At 31.8% G+C, this 6,460-nt stretch overlaps 1 long non-coding RNA gene across 1 annotated transcript; it reads left to right on the forward strand.

Annotated features, from left to right (window-relative positions):
* Positions 1-2,106: 2,106 nt before the first annotated feature.
* LOC132294413 (uncharacterized) lies at positions 2,107-6,235 on the forward strand. Its single transcript, XR_009478062.1, has 5 exons — positions 2,107-2,479; positions 3,625-4,245; positions 4,325-5,009; positions 5,114-5,201; positions 5,806-6,235. It is a non-coding gene; the product is annotated as an uncharacterized LOC132294413 (long non-coding RNA).
* Positions 6,236-6,460: the final 225 nt, after the last annotated feature.

Here is a 6,460-nt window from a genome sequence, read left to right on the forward strand (position 1 = left end):
GCTTGGAAGTTGTGAGGGCCTAGAAAAAATAGAAGGGAATTTAAAATAAATATATTTGCATTGGAAATAGAGATTACAACCGAGAAACATAAAAGAAGGAAATGAAGAGTCTGACTTTCTAGCTTCCAATCTCTCTATACTATATAAAACAATCATCTTCTGCTACTTACATATGCTTTTCCTTTTCAGTCCCTTTTCTATAACATAAATTGTCCCATTGATCCTCAAATTAATATACAAGAAATTGCAATCTGTGTTTGTCTTGATCAGGTTTCATATTTCAGTTCACAAATGTTAACTCTACCCTTCTTGATTTTCTTTATCTTAGTTTATTATATATTTTGAGGTATTGTGATTATTCTTGTGTTACTTTTGAACTGAATTTTGTAAAGAAAACTGATATCTACTTAGCTGCTAATTCTTCTTTTTTTTTTTTTTTCCTTCCCTTTTTTTCTCCTTTCAAAGCAATGGCAAATGAAGCTTCGCAAAGCCTAAGCCAATCGCAATCCATGGCACAACAAGCTCCAGCATGGGATGTCCTTATCGGAAACGAACTTGATGCTTATAATATCTTTGTAACAGGAAGCACTCCAGAATCCACTGCTGATACGATTGAGCAAGTTGCTCCTGCAATGACTCCGGAAGTTGCTAGATCTTTTGGTTATGCATGTATTCTGGCTGCTAAAGGCGGACGAAAATTGTTTGACGATTTCATTAAGACTCGAACATGATTAATTATAACCTACAAATTACTTAATACTCAAAGTACCATCTGATTTTCTATTTAGAAGATGGTGTCATCGAGTCTAGTTTACATCCACTTATGTCTTGCTTTTAAACTTTTTGACTCTCTTCGTTTGAACACTTTCACTTTTGGTTGTACCAATAACCCATCTCAATGGCATCCTTTAGAGACCTTAAAGGGCAAGTAAAGTATCAGTCTAAAAAGAAAATAAAAGTTGAGAGAAAAATCAAAATTCTCAAAATTATTTTAATTTATAGATAGAGGATAATTCAATTCGAGTTCAATAATTATTTAGTTAAGAGTACGTTTGGATTAATGAGAGGATTTGATAAGTACATATTTGGGCACTTTAGACCTCATTTTTTTTTATTATTTGAGTAACACCCTCACACCTTAGTAAAATTTATCTATATGTATATATATCCCTTAAAGAATGTTATAGCGCATATCACACTCTTCACGTACAAAAAAACTCTTAAAGTTTTAATTTGGTACAAAAAGGTTCTTCTGACAAATTTAAATCATAAGTTGACTAAATTATCCTTATTGAATTATTTTATAAAATATATAAAAATAAATAATTTTATAAAATGATTGCAAAGGACATTATTGGAGACGCCCTTCACGTGCAAAAACACTCCTTAAGTTTCAATTTCATGCAAATAGGTCTATTTAAAAAGTTTAAACTATAAGTTTATTAAATTACAATTGGTGAATCATATTAAAAATGATCGAAAATGACACTATTAGATGACGCCGACAATGGACAAGTAAAGATAAAAAATAGAAAATAAAAATAAAAGTATAAAAGAAAAGAAAAGTAAAGATAAAAATAATAAATAATAAATAATAAATAATAAAAAACTAAAATAAAGTGTAAACTAAGAAAACAAATATGCTACAAACTCCAAAAACTAATGAACATTGATATTGGGATTTGTTTACTTTTTTATTTTATTTATTTATATATTTTTTTTTAACCGTGTGGATATGGAAATAAAATAAAATAAAGAAAAAAAATAGTAGAAAATAGTAAACTAAAATCTCAAAAAATTCAAATCGTTGTTCTACAAATTCTCAAAGTTTCAAAAAAAAAAAAAAAAAAGTTTAGGGATATATATATATATATATAGAAAAAAAAAAGTTTAAATATATATAAATATATATATATATATAAGGTAATGTGCACTTAACATCAATATATTATGAGATTAGTAACATATATATCCCATTGAGTATTTTTTAAAAAGTAAAAAGGTAAAACGGGTATTACAACACTAATTTATGTAAAATAAAGTATTTTTACCCAATATGAAAAGATTAAAAGTGTTTTTATACACTTTTTCAAATAAAGGGATAAAATTACTGCGCAAAATATACTTTAACGTGTTTTCTGCCCTTCTCCCCTCTCTCTCACTCTCTCTCTCTCTCTCTCTATATATATATATATATGGGTAAGTTTTTGCCAATAATGATAATAATAAAAATAAGTATATCACCAAGGACCCATCTATTTTTAATCGATGGAGAGAGAGGACAAAAAAAAAAAAAAAAAAATTATCTGACTCAGATTCTAACACCCAATCACTTCTGCTGCGTTTTACTTTATGCATATAAGCTTTCCCTTTTAAAACCCATTTATAAATCATCCCTACTTCACCCCTTCTCTCCAAGCATCAACAAACCCCGTATTCAGATATTTGAGGCTGTGTTATTCTTGCTTGATCAGTTCAGGTACCATGGATCTCTGCCATTATTGACTGTATAATTGTTTTGTTCACCCTGTTACTTATTTAATTTTCTTCATTTATTGTATATTTTGAAGTGGTGCAGTTACTGTTATTTTATTATATATTTTTTGTTCACTCCTTATATGGTTTTTATTTGATGTTGAAAGGGCAGAGCTGATGTTTATTTACGTGTATACATAGTCACTAAAAGAGCTTGCCAATAAGTGAAATTGTTGTTGCTAAATGATAAATTTTTTTGCTTGCAATTTTTTGTTTTCTGTTGTTGTTTGTTTTCCTAATTAATGGACCTAAACCATATTTTCCTCTCACAAGATGGGCCTTGACCGGTTCAGCAGCCAAATTACTGCTCAGGATTCTTCAATTTTCTCTTGAAATTACTAATATGTTCTCATACCTATTACGGACTTTTACAATTACATTATTATGTAATTGACACTATTCCGGTAACTGGAAGTTTGATTATTGGCAATCTGTTCTGATAAATTTTGGTGGAAATATATATATATATATATATATATATAGTCAAATGAAAATAATCACAACCAAAAAAAAAGATAAGAATAGCTTACAATTGTTATATAATCACATTATATATTCTTCTTTTTTTTCAACAAAACTTTGGGGCCTTGATTCTTTGACCTTCTAATTGGATGGCCTGCCTTAATATTTGCTTGAGCTCCGAGTCAGATGATTCTTTAGATATTTTCTACAGTGGAAAATGTACACGCTTCATCCAAAATACGGAAAAAGAAAAGTTGCAATAATCCAACACCTGCCTAATGTTGAATGCGTAAATAATAGGTGGCTAAAAGACACCAAACAAAAACTTTTCTTTTTTTTAATGTACTATGCAACAGGATAGTGGTAATTTTTAGTTGTATTACTTAAAATGAGAAATTGAAATATTTTGATATATACGTTAGGAGGGATTGTTGTTTCTATTCTATATTGGGGTATTCATTTCCAATGTGCCAGTAAATTCCTAACCCAATGCATGTTTTGACAATTGTGTGATAAAATATTATGTGTTAATTAATGCAGAGTGCATTTGCTTGAAGTATTAACTGAATTGTCCCAAGGAAACTGATATCTACTTAGTTGACAATTATTATTTTTCTCTCTTTAAAGCAATGGCAGATGAAGCTTCACAAAGTCTAAGTCTGAAGGTCCTGGTGGATGAAGAGACTAATCGAGTTGTTTTTGCCGAGTCCGATAATGATTTTGTTGATGTTCTCTTCAGCTTCATGACTATTCCTATTGGAACCATTATTAGACGCGCCCATGAACAAGCATCAAAATGGGAGATTGGCTGCATGAACAACTTATATGAAAGTACTGAGAATCTTCACAATACACATCTGCAAAGTGTGGAGTGCAAGGACATGCTGCTACGTCCTCGGAGTGCTGCTGAAATTTATTGCAGAAACCTAAAAATAAATCTTGTTAATAGTATTACTAATGAGTACTATGGATGCGGACATGGGACAACACAATGCACTTTGTTTCCTTATCGAGTTGCTCATTGCCATTGTGGATGCCCCCATAAATTATACGGTGACTCTGAAAAATAGTACCTCTGTTCCTCCAGTTGGAGGGGTTTTTGTGAAACCCACCTCTCGCTTCATGATAACTGATGACTTTCAAGTATTGCCCTTGTCCACTATGACTTTCTTAACCTTGCTTAAAGAGCTTGGAGCTGTGGATGGAAGCACAATAAAAGAGAGGTGCATAAACATAGGCAAGGATGAGGTAATTAACAAGTTGATGGAATGTTATTTTTCTTTTTGTCTACATGTAAAATATCAAAATGGGATGGTCTTTCTTTCAGGTTCTGAAGTTGCTCAAGGCTTCCCTGACATCTATGGCACCTTTTTCTGAGACTGTCTTGGAAACAGAAGTCAATAAAACCAGTGTTGCAATTCGTCGTGAAGAATTTAGTGCAAGAACCACAAATGAATCTCAAAGGGCTATGGACACATCAAGCAACGAGGCAAAGATAGCTTTGAAGCTTATCATCAACAAATGTAACAACAGGGCATTGTATGTTGAGCCAGGGAAGATTTTGTTAATCTCATCAGCAGTTTTCTCACCTTTCCACTTGGTTATGTATTTAAAGAATTTCCAAGTTTGTCATTGAGGGGATGCTTGGCTAACTTATACAATAGCATCCAGGCACTTGATGTTGACGAATTCCTGAAATCTGAGGAAATGAAGGAACTTTAATCAATCCAAAGCTGGCTCCTGGAATAGCTTGCAATAAGCAGCTCGTCCCCATTGAGGAAGCTTTATATCCGTCGTGGTCAACCATTGATTCTCTTTTTGAAAGAAATTATTCTAATTTAGAAGTAGCTTCAACTGGCGAGAGATTCATGAAAGGACCGTCAAAGTACATGGTGACGGACAATTTGACCATAACACCTTTATCTCTAGCCTCTGGCTTATCTCTTATTAACAAATTTAATATTCCCATAAGTGACATTGTAGAACGAGAATTAACCATTGGTGAGGAGGAGGTAAATTAACTCCCCTGGGTTCAACACTTTTTTCTAGCAATCTGTGTACGTTCAAGATTAACTACTTGCTGAAAATTTTAATATACATATATTTTATTTTGCAGGCTTTGCGTCTACTAGAGGCTGCTTTGGTATCGAGATCTGCTCTGACTGATACTTTCATACTGAAGGAGCCAAAACAAGAACCAAAAGGTAAAATCAATCATCTTGATGCATGAACAGAAATTGGCACAGTTTCTGTTGTTATGAGTGGAATTACCATTAGTACTAGCAGCTGACGCATCCTGTGTTGGATATTTATTTTCTCTTGGTTAATTTGTGTTCGATTGAGATTTATCGTAATTGCCTACTACTGATTACTGTTTGTGTAAAGAAGATTGTGCAACTTGAAGATTTTACTTTTCTTTTTAAACAGTGTCTAATGTCCTAAATTTAGTGATTTTCTTGGGTGAGTACGAGATGTCTAGATTGTACAGCACAAAAATAAGAGACTGCATCAATCAATATATGTTATTTGGTTGGGTAGGTAATTTTACATTGATTTTGGATAAAACTTCACTATATATTGTTAATGAGTTATTGTTTTCTTTTCTTATCTTCAAAGCAAGAAGTAATTTTGTTTTTTTATGTTACATTTTGGACTTGTGAAGCTACAAATCTTGCAACAGAACTTTGTCTGGGGTAATTTATGTTTAATGATTATTATGTTGTTGTCTTACTACCTATATGCTCTTCGTGCTAGTGGCTTATGAATTTTTCGATCTAATTTTGTTTTCAACTTAATTGTTTCTTGCAGGCAGAGTCCAGCAGTTTCCAAAGAAAGATTGAAGGTCCGTGGCAAGTGAAATTTGAGCTTGAAATCCAATGTCTCTTGGTGGTGGTAGTTTTTGGTTAATTATGAGCCAGCTTTCTTGAACTTGGTATATGATACATGTATGTGGTATTAGCTAGCTCTTGTAGGACTTTTGTTCGAGCTTGGCTAATGGCTACATGTTGATGGTAGTTGATGACGTATTTTGAACTGCTAATTAATTATATATTTGGATAGTGTTTGGTTGTTTTGGTGAATTGATTATGTTTGAAGAATATTGGGATCATGTTGAATTTTGCTGCCAAATATTTTAAACTTGAATAATGTTTGAAGAAAATAATGTTTTGAGAAGTGAGTGGATGTTGTGGTGCCAGGATGGAAGAATAACAAAGAAAGGCCAGTAATATATATATCTATTTATATATATATATATATATTACCTTTGAATTGAGATATTAAAAAAAAAAAAAAAAAATAGTTTGACCCCAAACAGAGCAGATATGCTAATCTGAAGCTTTGTTGTTTAACAGGGGGCGAATTTATAGGTATAAGTGCAACTAAGGTTGTTTAAATTGGACAAAATCACTTAAGAATCCTTATCAATTAATTTTTTTTTTTTAATTTAAATGTGAAATAAAAA

The sequence above is a fragment of the Cornus florida genome, unplaced genomic scaffold (genome assembly GCF_030987335.1).
Source record: "Cornus florida cultivar Cherokee Brave unplaced genomic scaffold, ASM3098733v1 CherokeeBrave_3.0.0_Hap2_Chr02, whole genome shotgun sequence".
Lineage (NCBI taxonomy): Eukaryota > Viridiplantae > Streptophyta > Magnoliopsida > Cornales > Cornaceae > Cornus > Cornus florida.